Raw genomic sequence first — 20772 nt, forward strand, 5'->3', positions numbered from 1 at the left:
GGCTCTTTGCATCAGGTGGCCAAAATACTAGAGCTTCAGCTTCAGCATCAGTCCTTCCAATGAACATTCAGGGTTGATTTCCTTTAGCGTTGACTAGTTTGTCAGTAAAGGTATCTTACTGCCAGTGCTTTGTTTTGTTTGGTTTGTTTCTCTCACAGAACAGCTGGAGCCTTTTTCCCTTTTCTGGGTCCTGTTTCAGTAATCCTGGAAGGTTGTTTAGCACTAGCCCTAAATAATCTATTTCTATTAGAATCGATTTTCTTTAACCTGCTTTGAATATTCTGGATTGTCCTCCAAACTCCATTCTGATATTTCATTTATCTTGCGGTAAGTGTAGTGGCAACAGCTTGCTTGAGAATCTGTGTTCCAGTCCCTATGTCAGCAATTCGTTTTTCCTTTGGGGCTTTGGTTTTCTAGATTTTTCCAAACTTGGCCACTCATGTGAGTTGGCTGTTAAAAATACAGCTATAAGACCGTTTTCCAGGAAAAGCTGTTTAGTGATTCTGGACAGGATGTTTGAGCACATGAATCTGTCAGATGATTACCAAATTTTGGGAACTGCAGACCAAAGAGACTGTGGCATAGCTGTGGTGTGGGCTTCCCCTGGATTTATTAAAGACATAGAATATTGGGTCCCAACCCCAGACCCACTGAACCAGAAAATGCACTTTAACAGGATCCCAGGTGATTTATAGAACAGGGAATTTTGAGAGGCATGGAGCTAGATGAGCTCTAAATTCTCTTCCATCTCAAAAACGCAGTAATTCTGAGCTTTACTTCCATATTCCGATTCTATTTCCAGCTCTTTTCCTATCCTTTTTTCCCTGATATGCTGAAGAAAATTTTCTCTGTGTTAGGTAGATATTCTATTTGGTGAATTTCCAGTTTGTCTGCAAGAGGTTTTGTATGTCAAGAGGAATTGGGACTCAAGGAGTTAAACACAAAACACATTACCATAAGACAGCTGCCAAGGCATCACATTCTGAAATCTGATAAATGAAAAATGGGCATGGTATCAAATTTAATCACATTTGTATTCAGATGTTGTTGAGAGCAGACACTGATTTATGAACTAGCAACAGACACCAGATTTCCTGCCTATGTTATATACATATGAATGGGTGGACGGATGGATAGATAAACAGACAGTGAAATTATGTTGCAAATTACACAGCACCAGACGTGTTTATAACCTAGATCTCATCAAACTGATATTAAAAAATACTACAGATATAATTTTTTCCTGGGCAGTGGCTGTTGGTTTGCTTTTACCCTGAAAAACAGATTGTTTTCAAAGCGTAGTCTTGCTTCAGTGTGTGCAATGTTGAAAATGCTTCTGCTGTGCTCCGTGGCTGTATATTATTTGTTCATTGAGAATATCCTTGATGAGATGAAAAGGGAGAGGGGGGTGCTCAAACCATTGCTGCATTCTGTTGCACACACCCCCCTCCCCCACAACTTCACGAAATGTCCCCAGTACAAGGAACGGCCGCATACATCTGGGACTCCACTGCTAAAATCAAGGAGCTGTGAGGTGCTGACCTGGAGGAGGAAATGGCAACTCACTCCAGTGTTCTTGTCTGGAAAAATCCCACGGACAGAGGGCCCTGGTGGGCTACAGTCCATCTGGTTTGCAAACATGACTGAGCACTTGTCAGCAGCAGCAGTGAGGTGTTGAGGTGCAAGGGGGAGGACATTCAACTTGGATTAATAATGAAGAAGTTAAACAACTTCTTAGCTGAGCAACAGGAAGGGCTAGGTTCAGTGTTTCTGTCCCACTGACAATTTCAAAAAAATAAATCATTTGGATCATAAGACTCTCTACTTTACAACAGGTCACTGTTCAGTCTCACCAAAGACATCTAGCCCTCTTTGAAGTGATTTCTTGACCATGCCCTCTGCCTAGGCCTCTGCTTTTCAGAGACTTATCCTCAAATTTGGCAAGTCTGGACAAATTTTATCCATCATTCAGTGGTCACATACATACATTAATTCACTTTCAATACATTTTTACCAAGACCCTATCTTGTGCTGTGCACAGGAAAAATAGAAGTAGATGACCCCTCAATTGACATTGAAAAAAAAATCAGGTCAAATGAACTTTTTTCCAGGGCAGGAATAGAAACACAGATGCAGAGAAAGGACATGTGGACACAGGGGAAGGAGAGGGTGGGATGAATTGGGAGATTAGCATTGATTTTATATATATATATATATATCAGAACCCAGCTGAATTTCCTGTGTTATATAGTAGGTTCCCACTAAATATTTTACACATGATATTGTGTGTGTGTATATATATGTATATATATATATATATATATATATATATATATATATATATATATATGATGACCTAGAGGGATGGGATGGGGTTGGGGTAGGGAGACACAAGAGGGAGTAGATATATGTGTGTACACACACACACACACACACACACACACGTAGCTGACTCATCTCATTGCACAGCAGAGACTAACACAATGCTGTAAAGCAGCTAGACACCAATAAAAAAAAAAGCAGCTCAGGAGCTATGGATAAGTCAGATAAATATAGACAGTTTCAATATAATTAAGAAGAGTAATTGAATTCAGCACAGAGAGCTAGATTAGCTCAGAGAAGCGACACCTAAATCAGACTAGGAAGGTGCCAGCCAAGGGTTCCTGGAAGAGGTGGCACTGAGTGGAGTCCCAAAGAATGAGCCATCTCCCACTGATCCTTGAAGAGACAGGAGGGTGGGGATTGGTGGTGGAGAAACACTGAGGGACCAGGCATTCCCAGGGTTGGAAACCATGGAGGCTGGGAAAGCATGGCGGTCAGGGGACAGCAAGTAATTGCGATAGAACTCAAGTAACATTGCGCTCCGGCTGCTAACGAGACAGGGTGAAAAGATGACAAAGAAACCATTACTACAGTGTGACCTCGAGGTGTTCATGTCCACCCTGGGCAGAAAATCATGTTGTCACCACCTGAACAAATGGACAGGTGTGATGGGAAAGCTAAACAATGGGAAGGGTTCAGAGACCCAAGTGCAATGAGGACTTCAACTGACAAGGAGTGTTTTGAGAGAAGGACACGAATTTGAGTAGTTTCAGGTCTGGATATGGAAGATAGTCAGGACCAAATGGCTGATAGAGAAAAGATTTTAAAAAAGGGACCGCTCTGTGGAATTCTATGTAGGTGATGATGCTCTTTACTGAGAGAACATCCAGAAGAAGGGGTTTGCTTTGTTAATTTGATTTGCTTTGCATGGAAGTGTGGGGAACACAGGGTACTCCTTTGCTGTGGGTGTGACATTAATTGAAACCTCACCTTCCCTAAGGAGCTTGCCCTAACATCTGAGCTAGAAAGCAACCTCCTTCTGTGCACCTTTAGGAAACAGAGTGGATATTACCCATTGAGAACCCATTACTACTCTGAACTTGGTTCTGTTTTCATGTGCTGTCTCATCTTCTTAATGAAATTATCTCCTCTAGGGGAAGGCCATGCCTTATTCCTGTTGGATCATTCACAGAGCCTGAAGCATAGTGCTCCATGTAGAAAATATTGGTCAATGTTTGTTAATTGACTTGTTGGATTTTTTTTTTTTTTTTTCACTGAACACATTCCCAAGAAGGAGCCAAACCCAGAGTTAGGAAGCCATCTGGCAAAGCCTGTTTGAAAGAACACTGCTTGCCTGTCATAGCTTAGTGGTGTTCTTAAATCAGCTTATATTTATTGAGTATATAACTATGTGCCAGGCTTTGTGCTGAGCCCTTTATGTGTATATATATAAAGAGATGCAAGTTCGATCCCTGCCAAGGGAAGAACCCCTGGAATGGGAAATGACAACCTGCTCCAATATTCTTGCCTGGGAAAATCTCATAGAGAAAGGAGCCTGGCGGGCTAAAGTCCACGGGGTTGCAAAGAGTTGGACATGACTGAGCAAATGAACACACGTGCACACACACACACACACACACACACACATATATATAATGTCATCTCATGTAATCTTTAGAATAATCTTGTGACATAAATGCTATGAATATTCCCCCTTTAAAACTAAGAAAAATGAGGCCCAGAGAGATCAAGCCATTTTTTAGATCAGTGAGTTGCAAACAGGAGTCAATCTAGCTTCTTGGTCTACCAACTTCAATGTCCATTAAATTTGTTCCCGGATGGAAAACGCCTAGTGCACTCTCTGCCTTCTCTCTCCATCTCTTTTTCTACCATCTGAAAAACTGATACCCTAAGACTAGACAAGCAAGGCTCATCTATGGTTCCCCGTACAGAGCTGGAGCCAGGAGCCGAGCCTAGATGGGGTGTCATTGTATTCGCTACTCTGCTATACTGCTTTGAAGACAAATCTATTCAACCAAGCTTTTCTACTGGGCAATAAGGGTCACAGAAAGAAACTTAAAGCCTGCTATTTGGCTCCAGAAGTGGCACAAACTAGTTTGGGATGCATGACAGAATCTCTATAGTTAAATTCTAGAGTACAGCAGCCCTGGTGAGACCCTTACAGACAACACACTATAGGAAGGACAGTTTGACACAGTGGGTATTTGTACTCTAGAAAATATGGGAAGGTTGTGATTCTTTCTTCAGATGAGCAGAGCCTAATTCTCTCTGAATCCTCACGGAGCCAGATTTTAGCCACATACCACCTATTAATAAGTGGTTGTTAATAGATATTTTAGCAACTAACATTGTCAGTAATGGCTGGTGTGAGTGTGTGAATTAGTGCAAGTTTCACTGCTATTATTATTCAAGCTGGGGCTGGATAACCGGATTGATAAAATACAAAAAGGAATTGCTGCGATGAAAATTGGGGTACACGTGTCTCTTTCAATTCTGGTTTCCTCAGTGTGTATGCCCAGCAGTGGGATTGCTGGATCATAAGGCAGTTCTATTTCCAGTTTTTAAAGGAATCTCCACACTGTTCATCGCAGCACTGTTTGTAATAGCCAGGACATAGAAGCAACCTAGATGTCCATCAGCAGATGAATGGATAAGAAAGCTGTGGTACATATACACAATGGAGTATTACTCAGCCATTAAAAAGAATACATTTGAATCAGTTCTAATGAGGTGGATGAAACTGGAGCCTATTACACAGAGTGAAGTAAGCCAGAAAGAAAAACACCAATATAGTATATTAATGCATATATATGGAATTTAGAAAGATGGTAACAATAACCCTGTATACGAGACAGCAAAAGAGACACTGGTGTATAGAACAGTCTTTTGGACTCTGTGGGAGAAGGAGAGAGTGGGATGATTTGGGAGAATGGCATTGAAACATGTATAATATCATATATAAAATGAGTCGCCAGCCCAGGTTCAATGCACAGTACTGGATGCTTGGGGCTGGTGCACTGGGATGACCCAGAGGGATGGTATGGGGAGGGAGGAGGGAAGAGGGTTAGGGATGGGGAACACATGTATACCTGTGGCGGATTCATTTTGATATATGGCAAAACCAATACAATATTGTAAAGTTAAAAAAAAAAAAGAATTGCTGTATCAAGAGGTGGACCACAGGAGGTTGGCCAGGGTGACCCCTTCAGCTTTGTGTTCTTGATTCTTTCTAGGTGTCTGACTGGTTGCTACAAAGCCTAACCACCTCATTCCTAATTTTTCTCCAAGATGGTTCTTGCATGCATGAGCCAACTGCCTATGGTATATGGATTGGGGAAACATTTTTCTCCATTTCAGTTGGCCCTAGATTTGAGCCTCACATGATTTTCAGGCCTTTGGTATAATGGTCAGAACTACATGCCTATCTATAAAGGGAAGTTACAGAATCACTCTAGAGATTAGAGCATAAAATTAGCAGCTTTGTACTCCAAGATGTTTCTTCTTTCCACTGGAGAAAGTAAGTTAGGATTAGAATGTCACAACACTGCCACATATCCCCAAACTTTAAGATATACTGTGTAGAACAATTCAGGTCCTTTTAGGATATTTTACTATTTGTAAAGCCTGTGAGAAGACAAATCTGCCTTAAAACCCTCTTTATTGGTGACTCAGTTTTGGGTCACTGAAAGTCGAGCTTGGGTGAAGCAAGAATGAAAATTCATTCCTGCCATTCCTGGGACCAACCACAATTGCAGCAGTCAAGTCAAGACCTTAAGATGTGTCTACAAGCTCTGTGGGCACAGAGGAGTTGGATTTCCTGTTGGATTCAGCTCTGAGTGTGGCATGCATGGGCTGGGGTGATGAGGCAATGGGCAGAGACAACAGACGACATTCTGAGGTCAAACTCGGAAGTCCGATTGTTGGGTCTGAAATCCAAGTCTGTCCACTCACTCCTGTGACTTTGGGCAAGTCATTTTGTTCCTGCTTGACTCAGACTGGAAGTAAAATGCCTAATTGGCTGAAATAACCCTAAAATATTTCCTAAATTTATTCTGAGAATTAAGTGAGCCAGTACTCTCAAAGCTTTTAAGTCAGAGCTCGACCTTAAAAATGAGCACTCAGTCAGTATGAGTTTTTATTACAATAGCAATTACAATCATTATTCCTGGAAGTAGAAATAAGGGCTAAATCACTAAAACAGGAGGAAAGGAAGGGAAAAAAAAGAACCATAAGAGGAATCAGAGAGATTTGAAGGAAGAAGTGAGAATGTTTGGGAGACATTCGTTTTACTCTAGATTGCTGTCTAAACCAGATTGTAGGTTCTTGAGATGATGCTGTTCATATGGGTCAGGATTTGTCTGCTCTCAGCACGTGATAAAATGCAGAGGATGCAGGGCTGGTTGATGTGAAGAGCTCCAGCTGAAGCCAAGGTCACGGTGTGCTGACCCCTGAAGTTCCTAAAGTTGAACTTGATTCCTCACGTTCCATGCAGAGGCCCCTGAGTGTGGAGCCTTGGTCTTTTAAATGCAGTCCCTGTTTTGATGAGACTCCACCATCTGGCTGTGTATGGCAGAGCTTCCAATTACAACTACATCAGCCTACAGGCTCCCTTTGGCATGCTCACAGCAAACCCTGCTCTCTTGGAATTTAAGATCCCTCTTCTGAAATATTAGAGGAGGGGAAGTCTAGGGGCCCCAGGAGGGTTGTTGGCATATACAATGCTCCATCTCAAACCAGACCTCTGCAAACTTCTTCCTCATTTCAGAATTGGACATTAAAATGGTATCTGAACTAGCATAAAATTGTTCATATAAGTTTCTTGTCATCATTTTCTTCAATATCCTACAGATACCCCAGACACGACATCTGAAGACTTCAACTGAACAATAATAGCCTATGGGAAGATACAGCATAGCTCCTGTGGGGAGCAGGTGGTGACTCTTGCTGCCATAGCCTTGAGCACACACGTCCTTGCACAGAACTCCCCAACACAGTTTCTCAGATGAGATCACCCCATCCTCCAATTCCAACCCTCTCTGTCCTCAGCCACAGACCATACTTCATAGACTTGCAGTGAGTGTCATTCATCTCTGATTCCTCAGCCTCTGCTAGAGAAACTGACATGTAAGAGGCTCTGTAAGTAACATGAAAAGAAAAAAATTAAAGCTGACTTAGGTTGCTTCCGTATCTTGGCTATTGTAAATAGTACTGCAATAAATAGTAGGGTACTTATATCTTTTTGAATTATGGCTTTCTCAATATATACACCCAGTAGTGGGATTGTTGGGTCATATAGTAGTTCTACTTTTAGAACATCATACTGACTATACCAACTTACATTCCTACCAACAGTGTAGGAGGGTTCCCTTTTCTCCACAGCCTCTCCAGAATTTATTGCTTGTAGATTTTTTTTTCAATGATAGTCATTCTGACCTATGTAAGGTGATACCTCTTTGTACTTTTGATTTATATTTCCCTAGTAATTAGTGATTTTGAATATTTTTTCATGTGCCTCTTGGCCATTTGTTCATCTTTGGAGAAATGTCTATTTAGATCTTCTGCTCCTTATTTGTTAGGATTTTTTTTTCTCTGATATTGAGCTTCATGGGCTGTTGGTATATTTTGGGGTTTAATTCCTTGTTGGTTGCTTTCTTGGCAAATATTTTTTCCTAGTCTGTAGGCTGTCTTTTAATTTTGCCTATGGTTTCCTTTGTTGTGTAAAACTTTTGTATTTGATTAGGTCCTATTTGTTTATTTTTGTTTTTATTTTCTTTGCTCTAGGAGTTGTATCAAAAAAGATCTTGCTGAGATTTGTGTCAGAGTGTTCTGCCTATGATTTTTAGTTCTTTAATCCATTTTGGGTTTAATCTACAGCACTATTTACAATAGCCAGAACATGGAAGCAACCCAAATGTCCATTGGCAGAGGATAAAGGTGTGGTACATATATGCAATGGAATATTCAGTTCAGTTCAGTTCAGTCGCTCAGTCGTGTCCGACTCTTGGTGACCCCATGAATTGCAGCATGCCAGGCCTCCCTGTCCATCACCAATTCCTGGAGTTCACTCAGACTCATGTCCATCGAGTCAGTGATGCCATCCAGCCATCTCATCCTCTGTCGTCCCCTTCTCCTCCTGCCCCCAATCCCTCCCAGCGTTAGACTCTTTTCCAATGAGTCAACTCTTTGCATGAGGTGGCCAAAGTACTGGAGTTTCAGCTTTAGCATCATTCCTTCCGAAGAAATCCCAGGGCTGATCTCCTTCAGAAAGGACTGGTTGGATCTCCTTGCAGTCCAAGGGACTCTCAAGAGTCTTCTCCAACAACAGAGTTCAAAAGCATCAATTCTTCGGTGCTCAGCCTTCTTCACAGTCCAACTCTCACATCCATACATGACCACAGGAAAAACCATAGCCTTGACTAGATGGACCTTTTTCGGCAAAGTAATGTCTCTGCTCTTGCATATGCTATCTAGGTTGGTCATAACTTTCCTTCCAAGGAGTAAGTGTCTTTTAATTTCATGGCTGCAGTCACCATCTGCAGTGATTTTGGAGCCCCCATAAATAAAGTCAGCCACTGTTTCCACTGTTTCCCCATCTATTTCCTATGAAGTGATGGGACTGGATGCCATGATCTTTGTTTTCTGAATGTTGAGCCTTAAGCCAACTTTTTCACTCTCCATTTTTACCTTCATCAAGAGGCTTTTTAGTTCCTCTTCACTTTCTGCCATAAGGATGGTGTCATCTGCATATCTGAGGTTATTGATATTTCTCCCGGCAATCTTGATTCCAGCATGCATTTCTTCCAGTCCAGCGTTTCTCATGATGTACTCTGCATATAAGTTAAATAAACAGGGTGACAATATACAGCCTTGACGTACTCCTTTTCCTATTTGGAACCAGTCTGTTGTTCCATGTCCAGTTCTAACTGTTGCTTCCTGACCTGCATACAGATTTCCCAAGAGACAGGTCAGATGGTCTGGTATTCCCATCTCTTTCAGAATTTTCCACAGTTTCTTGTGATCCACACAGTCAAAGGCTTTGGCATAGTCAATAAAGCAGAAATAGATGTTTTTTCTGGAACTCTCTTGCTTTTTCCATGATCCAGCAGATGTTGGCAATTTGATCTCTGGTTCCTCTGCCTTTTCTAAAATCAGCTTGAACATCAGAAAGTTCACAGTCCACGTATTGCTGAAGCCTGGCTTGGAGAATTTTGAGCATTACTTTACTAGCGTGTGAGATTAGTGCAATTGTGCGGTAGTTTGAGCATTCTTTGGCATTGCCTTTCTTTGGGATTGGAATGAAAACTCACCTTTTCCAGTCCTGTGGCCACTGCTGAGTTTTCCAACTTTGCTGGCAGATTGAGTTGCCGTGACATGGATGAACCTAGAGATCGTAATACTGAGTGAAGTCAAACAAAGACAAACACTATCATGTGCTATTACTGATATGTGGAATCTAAAAAAATGGTACAAATAAACAAAGTTACAAAACACAAATAGAGTCACAGATTACCAAGGGAGAAAGAAGGGGAGGGATAAATTGAGATTGGGATTAACATATGTACATTACTATATGTAAAACAGATAACAAATAAGACCTACTGTATAGCAAGGGAACTCCAGTGAATACTCAGTAATGACCTATATGGGAATAGAATCTAAAAGAGTGGATATATGATTAAATATATAACTGATTCACTTTGTCATAAAGCAGAAAGTAACACAAATTGTAAATCAGCTCTACTCCAATAAAAATTAAAAATTAAATAAATGAAATAGTCAAATTAACTCATTTAAAAAAACAAACAAACAAGCTTTAGAGGAAGAGGGCTCAGGCAGACTACAGATTTTAAGACTTCCATCTCAGAGGACGAGCAGTCATTTGATGCTTTTATGCTCTCTTGAATATAAAAGTCACAGTTTACTTTTCTCTTAGTGACCATGTACAAAGGCTCATTTATAATTTATGTGCCAAGTCCTTAATAAGGCAAACCAAATGTTATGTTTCCCCTTTTCTACATTACCAAGTCATTATTTCTTCTGGATGAAAGCACTTTTGATTCATGAAAATAAAAACAATGAGATCATTTGGGTGGATTCAGTGCATAGAAATATTCTTTCCTGTTACAGATGCTCAGTTGTCCTCATCACTCTTAGAATGGTTTCAACCAACCATGTGTGAGTTAGCAGGATTCTGATGAAAGCTGCTGTGAAGGTCTGGTTCATTGGAGTGATCCATGGTGAAAATGAAACTCTTTATATGTCAGCAGAGTTTCTAAGTGAAGCTTTTATGTATCATCCTCCCATCTATGGGCCCGGGAAGAGAGAATGATACTCTGCTCATCTCTGTATTTCTATTTTAAAAATTATTATTATTTTTTGGACATGCCACATAGCATGTGAGATCTTAGTTTGCCTGAAAGTGAAAGTGAAGTCGCTCAGTCGTGTCCGACCCTCAGCGACCCCATGGACTGCAGCCTTCCAGGCTCCTCCTTCCATGGGATTTTCCAGGCAAGAGTACTGGAGTGGGGTGCCATTGCCTTCTCCAGCCAGTTACTGCTGCTGCTAAGTCGCTTCAGTCATGTCCAACTCTGTGCGACCCCATAGATGGCAGCCCACCAGGCTCCCCCGTCCCTGGGATTCTCCAGGCAAGAACACTGGAGTGGGTTGCCATTTCCTTCTCCAATGCATGAAAGTGAAAAGTCAAAGTGAAGTAGTTCAGTTGTGTCCAACTCTTAGCGACCCCATGGACTATAGCCCACCAGGCTCCTCCATCCATGGGATTTTCCAGGCAAGAGTACTGGAGTGGGGTGGCATTGCCTTCTCTGTCAAATCTGCAGTCCCTGCCTCAAAGTGGAGAGTCTTAACCACTGAGTCACCAGGGTAGTCCCATCTCTGTGTTTCTGTCACACCAATTCTTGGACCTCATCTGGTGCTTAATGGATATTTCTTGAATGTTGATGGCCACCAGTTACATGAGCTTTTCTTCAAAACACTGCTTTCTGGGATCCTTTGTTCCCACCTGCAGAGAAGGACGCTGTCACTAGATGGGGCTTAAGGCCCTTTCAACTCTGTCCATGATACTGTGTCTCCATATTCATACAAGATGGACTTCTTATTCTTCTGGGCAATGCACTGGGCAGAGTTACTACTAGATAATATTTTGTACCACTGGTGAAATCTGACGTTCACAAATATTTGAGTATGCCTCTATATTTTCTTAAAGGAAGATGGAAATAAAAATTCATGAATTGAGATTGAAAAGCTTATTAATGTCCCTTGGAATATTTTGACATGCAAAAATGTCTCTGTAAATTCTAAGGAAGCAGAAAGTTCAATTTTCATAAGGTTTTGTTTAAAAAAAAAGGCAAAAGTTTTTCTTCTTTTGAACTTACACTAGAGACAACATAGGCCCAAACAGTGTTTTGTAGATGAACAGATGCCTCAAGCTTAATGGATCTTAGGATATAACTTTTAATCTTTTATGTGGTTATGAACTTTTTGAAATTAATGAACCTAGAACCCTCTTTCTACTGCACACCTCATAGCTTTTTATGTTAGGATCTTCTGGGACCTCTTGAATTAGTGATATTTAGTGGGATGAAGAGTCAAAATCCTGCTTCTAGCCACTGCTTTCATTGCCATCACAGAAAAAGCACTTTCCCGCTATGTTTTGGCTTTTTCGTTAAGAAGTAAAGTCATCACATGAGATGATTTCTTTGCCCTATCTGGCTAAAATTTTCTACTTTTCTGTTATTTAAACTACATATCCTGTGATGAAAGAATTTCTCTAAAGGAAAGACAAGCAAGAAAGTATAGAGAGATCAGTGCCTCACTCTTCTGCCTACCTGAATTCTGTTTCACCCAATTACAGGGCAGTTGTATTACAGCTCAGTAATAAGAACAAACTGGGAGCTAGGAAGATCTTGATAAAGCTATTATGAAGACTTGGCTCATTGGAAACTTAGAGAAGTATCAACAGGAATCGAAATGACACATAATAGAAAATCATGCTTAACTGGACATGTTTCTGAGAACTGTATACAATAAATTTTGAATCTTTTTTTTTTTTTGAAAGAAAGGGTGTCTGATTCTGTAAAATTCAGGGTGTACACTAGAAGGATCATTTGTTTCATGTATCCTGAGAGCACTGGTGATGTTGGAGCTCAGCCAAAAATAAAAGTCCTTGGGCATCAGACAGGCATATACTCACCAGTTTTGGAATCCAGATTGAAGCATCTTATTTTAAAAAAGGATTTCTGTCCATTTGAAACCAACACGACATTGTAAGTCAGCTATACTCCAATCGGAGAAGGCAATGGCAAGCCACTCCAATACTCTTGCCTAGAAAATCCCATGGATGGAAGAGCCTGGTAGGCTGCAGTCCATGGGGTCGCTACAAGTCGGATGCGACTGAGCCTTTTCACTTTCACACAATGGAGAAGGCAATGGCAACCCACTCCAGTGTTCTTGCCTGGAGAATCCCAGGGATGGCAGAGCCTGGTGGGCTGCTGTCTATGGGGTTGCACAGAGTCGGACATGACTGAAGCGACTTAGCAGTAGCAGTATACTCCAATAAATTTTTTTTTTTAATAAAAGCTTTTTCATGAGCAAAATGTATGAAGTTTCAACATTTATTCGATTCATCTGAGATGAAGCCAGTATGTTTCCTCCATGTGACCTTGGGTCGTTCTGAACAGCTCTGTGTGGTCCGTCACCCTCCTTCAGGAAAACGACCCAGTAGGCGAGGAAGAGCCTGTTCCTCCAAACAATGAACACTTATATTTTCCAAGCTTTCTAGAAAAGTGTGGAACTTCCAGGGTAGAATTGCACGGCTTACCTTTGAGGGTACTTTTATTGGTTTTAGTAATCATTGTCTTGCTACTCTAAATTTTCAAACAAGAGGGGAGATGTATGCATTTTAGGGGGATATAAAATCATATGTAGCTTTTATTTTCTGCATTATTTAGTGGAAAGACAGACAAATCCACTGGTGAATGCAAAGCAGTGGGAAATGTCTATAACAACTATGTTTCTTTGGGTATTGTGTCAGCCTATAAACCATTTAAATAAGCCAAAGGCTGGAGGAAAACTTTCTGAAAGAGGTATATTTGCTTAGATTTGAAATAGGAGTAGGCATTTGAAAAGGACATTCTTGTTGAAAGCGTTTGTAAAAGAAAAATAATAAGCAATAAATATTTAAGCAAGACACGAGGGAAATGATGCATACAGGCAATGAGACCAGTATAGAGTCTATTTACAAAGCTGATTGCTCTGCGTAAGTGAAGGGATGCGGTATGTAGAGTGAATGGGACGAGACGAGAGAGGTCATTAGTGGATAGACTGTTCTGGAACAGTTTCTGGGATGTATTACGGGGGCATTTAGAAGGAGTAGGCAAGATAGAAGACTATTATTACCAATACTCTGTGAGTAACATGACTAAGCCTGGATATAGGCATTAGCAGTGACACTGGTGCAATAGATTGTGAAACTGTGCTTAAGAGACTTGGAGAAGGTAGAATGGACAGGATATGCCCCCATGTAAACGTGGGCTTGATGGTGAAACACATGGTGAGAAAGGACCAGGCAGGCATTGCTCAGAAGTGATGGGTTCTCAGGACAATTTTATTGACTTGGCCTATTACGGACACCAAATAGGATGATGCCTAGGCATGGAGCTGAAACTTCTTACTTTTCATCCATTACCACATAAAGACTGATGTGTGTCCTTTATTTATGACCACAGGTCATTGTGAGAAAGCTCTCCATGTGCATCTTTGGTTCAGCCACCATAGATTAACTGAGGGTTAGTTTTGGTCCCTGGTCAACTGGCTGGGTCAGTAGACATTGGATGTCTTGGACCTAATGGGTGATTATCTTATTCACCCCTTAATAATCATGCCTGCCCAGTTCTAATACATAAGATCTATTCAATCAATGTTTGCTTAATGAATCCATTAAATATACTCACAGACACACCTTTTTAATCTCAGGAACTGTGGATCCTACTATTGCACTAGAATATAATTCTCTCCATAGAACTAGAGATGTCTATCAAGTTACATTTGAAAACTTGTCTTATCTCATCAGCCTAAATCAAACCTTAAAAATTAGAATTAATAATATTTGTTTTAAGTCCAGCACTTGCCTTGAGTTCATTTTATTTTTTCCCATATGCCACACTTTGCACCCTAAATGAAAACTCTGTAGTGATTGTTTTTCCTGCCTCAGTTCAGTTTAGTTGCTCAGTCGTGTCTGACTCTTTGCAACCCCATGGACTGCAGAACGCTAGGCTTCCCTGTCTATTACCAACTCCAGGAATTTACAATCTCATGTCCATCAATCAAGTCAGTGATGCCATCCAACCATCTCATCCTCTGTTGTCTTCTCCTCCCGACTTCAATCTTTCCCAGCATCAGGGTCCTTTCAAATGAGTCAGTTCTTCACATCAGGTGGCCAAAGTATTGGAGTTTAAGCTTCACCATCAATCCTTCCAATGAATATTCAGGACTGATTTCCTTTAGGATGGACTGGTTGGATTCCCTTGCTGTCCAAGTGACTCACAAGGGGCTACTCCAACAACACAGTTCAAAAGCATCAGTTCTTAGGCACTCAGCTTTCCTTATAGTCCAACTGGAGCGGTGAACAGCTGAGAGGAGATACCCTATTTCCAAGGTCAGTAGCAGCGGCCATGAGAAGATACCCCATATCCAAGGTAAGGAGCAGCGGCTGCACTTTGCTGGAGCAGCAGTGAAGAGATATCCCATATCCAAGGTAAGAGAAAATCCAGTGAGATGGTAGGCACTGAGAGAGGGCATCAGAGGGCAGACAGACTGAAACCACAATCACAGACAACTAGCCAATCTGATCACATGGACCACAGCCTTGTCTAACTCAATGAAACTAAGTTATGCTTTGCAGGGACACCCAAGATGGACGGGTGATGGTGGAGAGTTCTGACAAAATGTGGTCCACTGGAGAAGGAAATGGCAAGCCACTTCAGTATTCTTGTCTTGAGAACCCCATGAACAGTAAGAAAAGGCAAAAAGATAGAACACTGAAAGATGAAATCCCCAGGTCGGTAGATGCCCAATATGCTACTGGAGATCAGTGGAGAAATAACTCCAGAAAGAATGAAGGGATGGAGCCAAAGCAAAAGCAACACCCAGTAGTGGATGTGACTGGTGATAGAAGCAAGGTCTGATGCTGTAAAGAGCAATAGTGCATAGGAACCTGGAATGTCAGTTCCATGAATCAAGGCAACTTGGAAGTGGTCAAACAGCAGATAGCAAGAGTGAACATTGAAATTTTAGGAATCAGTGAACTAAAATGGACTGGAATGGGTGAAATTAACTCAGATGACCATTATATCTACTACTGTGGGCAAGAATCCCTTAGAAGAAATGGAGTAGCTATCATAGTCAACAATAGAGTCAGAAATACAGTACTTGGATGCAATCTCAAAAATGACAGAATGATCTCTGTTTGTTTCCAAGGCATACCATTCAATATCACAGCAATCCAAGTCTGTGCCCTGAGTAGTAATGCTGAAGAAGCTGAAATTGAACTGTCCTATGAAGACCTACAAGACTTTTTTGAACTAACACACCCAAAAGATGTCCTTTTCATTATAGGGGACTGGAATGCAAAAGTAGGAGGTCAAGAAACACCTGGAATAACAGGCAAATTTGGCCTTGGAGTACAGAATGAAGCAGGGCAAAGGCTAATAGAGTTTTGCCAAGAGAAAACACTGGTCATAGCAAACACCCTCTTCCAACAACACAAGAGAAGACTCTACATGTGAACATCACCAGATGATCAACACCGAAATCAGATTGATTATATTCTTTGCAGCCAAAAATGGAGAAGCTTTATACAGTGCAAAAGCTTTATACAGTGCCAAAGCTGACTGTGGCTCAGATCATGAACTCCTTGTCAAATTTAGAGCTAAACTGAAGAAAGTGGGGAAAACCACTAGACCATTCAGGTATAACCTAAATTAAATGCCTTATGATTATACAGTGGAAGTGAGAAATAGATTTAAGGCACTAGATCTGATAGATAGAGTGCCTGATGAACTATGGACGGAGGTTCGTGACATTGTACTGGAGACAGGTATCAAGACCATCCCCAAGCAAAAGAAATGCAAAAAAGCAAAATGGCTGTCTTAGGAGACCTTACAAATAGCTATAAAATGAAGAGAAGTGAAAAGCAAAGGAAAAAAGGAAAGATAAACCCATTTGAATGCAGAGTTCCAAAGAATAGCAAGGAGAGATAAGAAAGCCTTCCTCAGCAATCAATGCAAATAAATAGAGGAAAACAATAGAAGGGGAAAGACTAGAGATCTCTTCAAGAAAATTAGAGATACTAAGGGAACATTTCATGCAAAGATGGGCTCGATAAAGGACAGAAATGGTATGGACCTAACAGAAGCAAAAGATATTAAGAAGAGGTGGCAAGAATACACAGAAGAACTGTACAAAAAAGATCTTCACGACCCAGATAATCACGATGGTGTGATCACTCACTTAGAGCCAGATATCCTGGAATGTGAAGTCAAGTTGGCCTTCGGAAGCATCACTAAGAACAAAGCTAGTGGAGGTGATGGAATTCTAGTTGAGTTATTTCAAATCCTAAAAGGTGATGCTGTGAAAGTGCTGCCCTCAATATGCCAGCAAATTTGGAAAACTCAGCAGTGGCCACAGGACTGGAAAAAGTCAGTTTTCATTCCAATCTCAAAGAAAGGCAATGCCAAAGAATGTTTAAACTACTGCCCAATTGCACTCATCTCACACATTAGCAAAGTAATTTTCAAATTCTCCAAGTCAGGCTTCAACAGTATGTGAACCATGAACTTCCAGATGTTCAAGCTAGTTTTAGAAAAGGCAGAGGAACCAGAGATCAAATTGCCAATATCTGCTGGATCATTGAAAAAGCAAGAGAGTTCCAGAAAAACATCTATTTCTGCTTTATTGACTATGGCAAAGCCTTTGACTGTGTGGATCACAATAAGCTGTAGAAAATTCTGAAAGAGATGGGAATACCAGACCACCTGACCTGCCTCTTGAGAAGTCTGTATGCAGGTCAGGAAGCAACAGTCAGAACTGGATGTGGAACAACAGACTGGTTCCAAATAGGAAAAGGCTGTATATTGTCACCCCACTTATTTAAGTTATATGCAGAGTACATCATGAGAAATGCTGGGCTGGAAGAAGCACAAGCTGGAATCAAGATTGTTGGGGAAATATCAATATGCAGATGATACCACCCTTATGGGAGAAAGTGAAGAAGAACTAAAGAACCTCTTGATGAACATGAAAGAGAAGAGTGAAAAAGTTGGCTTAAAATTCAACGTTCAGGAAACTAAGATCATGGCATCCAGTCCCATCACTTCATGGCAAATAGATGGGGAAACTGTGGAAACAGTGGCTGACTTTATTTATGGGGGCTCCAAAATCACTGCAGATGGTGAGTGCAGCCATGAAATTAAAAGACACTTGCTCCTTCAAAGAAAAATTATGACCAACCTAGACAGCATATTAAAAAGCAGAGACATTACTTTGCCAACAAAAATCCATCTAGTCAAAGCTATGGTTTTTCCTGTAGTCATGTATGGATGTGAGAGTTGGACTATAGAGAAAGGTGAGCACCAAAAAATTGATGCTTTTAAACTGTGGTGTTGGAGAAGACTCTTGAGAGTCTCTTGGACAGCAAGGAGATCCAACCAGTCCATCCTAAAGGATCAGTCCTGAGCATTCATTGGAAGGACTGATGTTGAAGCTGAAACTCCAATACTTAGGCCACTTGATGTAAAGAGCTGACTCATTTGAAAACACCCTGATGCTGGGAACAATTGAAGGCAGGAGGAGAAGGGTACAACAGAGGATGAGATGGCTGGATGGCATCACCGACTCAGTGGAGATGAGTTTGAGTAAACTCTGGGAGTTGGTGATGGACAGGGAGGCTGGCATGCTGTGGTCCATGGGGTCATGAAGAGTTGGACATGACTGAGAGACTGAACTGAAACTGAAACTGACACATCCATACATGAGCACTGGAAAAACCATAATTTTGACTAGACAGATCTTTGTTGGCAAAGTAATGTCTCTGCTTTTCATATGCTATCTAGGTTGGTCATAACTTTCTTTTCCAAGGAGCAAACGTCTTTTAATTTCGTGGCTGCACTCACTATCTGCAGTGATTTTGGAGCCCCCAAAAATAAAGTCAGCCACTGTTTCCACTGTTTCTCCATCTATTTGCCATGAAGTGATGGGACCAGATGCCATGATCTTAGTTTTCTGAATGCTGAGCTTTAAGCCAACTTTTTCACTCTCCTCTTTCACTTTCATCAAGAGGCTCTTTAGTTCTTCTTCACTTCTGCCATGAGGGTGGTGTCATCTGCATATCTGAGGTTATTGATATTTCTCCTGGCAATCTTGATTCCAGCTTGTGCTTCTTCCAGCCCAGTGTTTCTCATGAGGTACTCTGCATATAACCTAAATAAGCAGGGTGACAATATATAGCCTTGATATACTCCCTTCCCAATATGAAACCAGGCTATTTTTCCTCATCCATTTCTGACTGTTGCTTCCTGACCTGCATACAGACTTCTCAAGAGGCAGATCAGGTGGTCTGGTATTCCCATCTCTCAGAATTTTCCAAAGTTTGCTGTGATTCACACAGTCAAAGGCTTTGGCATAGTCAGTAAAACAAAAGTAGATGTTTTTTTCTGGAACTCTCTTGATTTTTCAATGATCCAACAGATGTTGGCAAATTTTTTCCTCTGGTTCCTCTGCCTTTTCCAAAACCAGCTTGAACATCTGGAAGTTCACGGTTCACTTACCTTGAAGTCTGGCTTGGAGAATTTTGAACATTACTAGTGTGTGAGATGAGTGCAATTCGGTGGTAGCTTGAACATTCTTTGGCATTGCTTTCTTTTGGATTGGAATGAAACTGACCTTTTCCAGTCCTGTGGCCACTGCTGAGTTTTCCAAATTTGCTGGCATATTTAGTGCAGCACTTTCATAGTATGTATCATATTTGAGAATTTGAAATAGCTCAACTGGAATTCCATCACGTCCTCTAGCTTTGTTCATAGTGATGCTTCCTAAGACCCACTTGAATTCACATTCCAGGATCTGGCTCTTACATGAGTGATCATAACATAGTGATTATCTGGGTTGTGAAGATTTTTTGGTATAGTTCTCTGTATTCTTGCCACCTCTTCTTAATATCTTCTGCTTCTGTTAGGTCCATGTTCCCTGCATCACTTCATCACGACTCTTTCCTTCATTCATACATAGCCAGAGAATTTCTTGGGAAAAAATCCACAAAGAAGTGAGAGAAGGAGATCAAAGTGTAAACAGCAGAGGAATGTGATGGTGGATTCAGAAAAACAAAAAACAAAAAACAAAAAAAACAAAACCCACTTTTTCCTCCCTGTGGTTTTGCAAAAACAGGGAACTGGACCTCCTAAGGGAAAGAACAGACTTTTTGAAGCCTCAGATGTGAAGAATCTTTTTAATCCAAATTTCCACTCAGTGACAAAATGGGTCCCCTTGCCTTCTAAAGCATCATGTCTTCTTCTTTTTCCTTTTCTTTTCACTATTGATATATTAGTACCAACTCAACTTATTTAACTTTATGATGAATTGTGATATATGAATGCTGGATAAAAATGTACAGTCTTTAATGATATTATTTCTAAAGGACAGGAGTTCATCAATGTGTTTTGCTGCTTTATCTGTGAACAAACATTTTAACTGAGACTACCCAGATTTTTGAAGGTCTGATGTCTTTGCAGAACCCAGCACCAGTACCTAAACTTGGTAGGGATCAGCCCTGGATTCACGGTGGGGGACACCAGTATTCCAGTTGTTTTTCTATTTTAGCTAGCACTGTGACCATGGGCAAATCACGTAAGCACTGCTGGATTTTTAGAAGTAGGCTAACAGACTAGATAGTATTAACATCTTTTCAACTTCAGAGTCTCTATGACTCCATCAAATTTGTGATGCCTTCTTTTTTGGAATGGCTACTAGAAAGGATGTGGGCTTCTGACTAAGGAAATAAGGTTTCATGAGAAGTTTTATAGAAGAATTTTGAGGGAAGCCAGAACTAGATAGAATTTAAATGGCAGTCTAAATAAAAGACATTTCTCACATTTCTGCTTATTTATTGGGGTTGTGGTGAGACTAAACAAAGAGAAGAAAAGCATTTTGATGTACAGAAAATGCAACTTGTAAAAAAAAATAATGTCACTATTAAAAGTTCTTTGAATTTTGGCATTTCTGTTTTATTCTTCATGCGTGTCTGAGATACTCCTTCTTCAATCAATAATAACCCCAAATTACCAAATTTTAGTGTGCCAGGTAAATCTTTGTTTATTTTTTAGATTTGGTTTGGGTATTTGGTTACCCCTTACACAAATG

This window comes from Bos javanicus, chromosome 11, assembly GCF_032452875.1.
Source record: "Bos javanicus breed banteng chromosome 11, ARS-OSU_banteng_1.0, whole genome shotgun sequence".
NCBI lineage: Eukaryota > Metazoa > Chordata > Mammalia > Artiodactyla > Bovidae > Bos > Bos javanicus.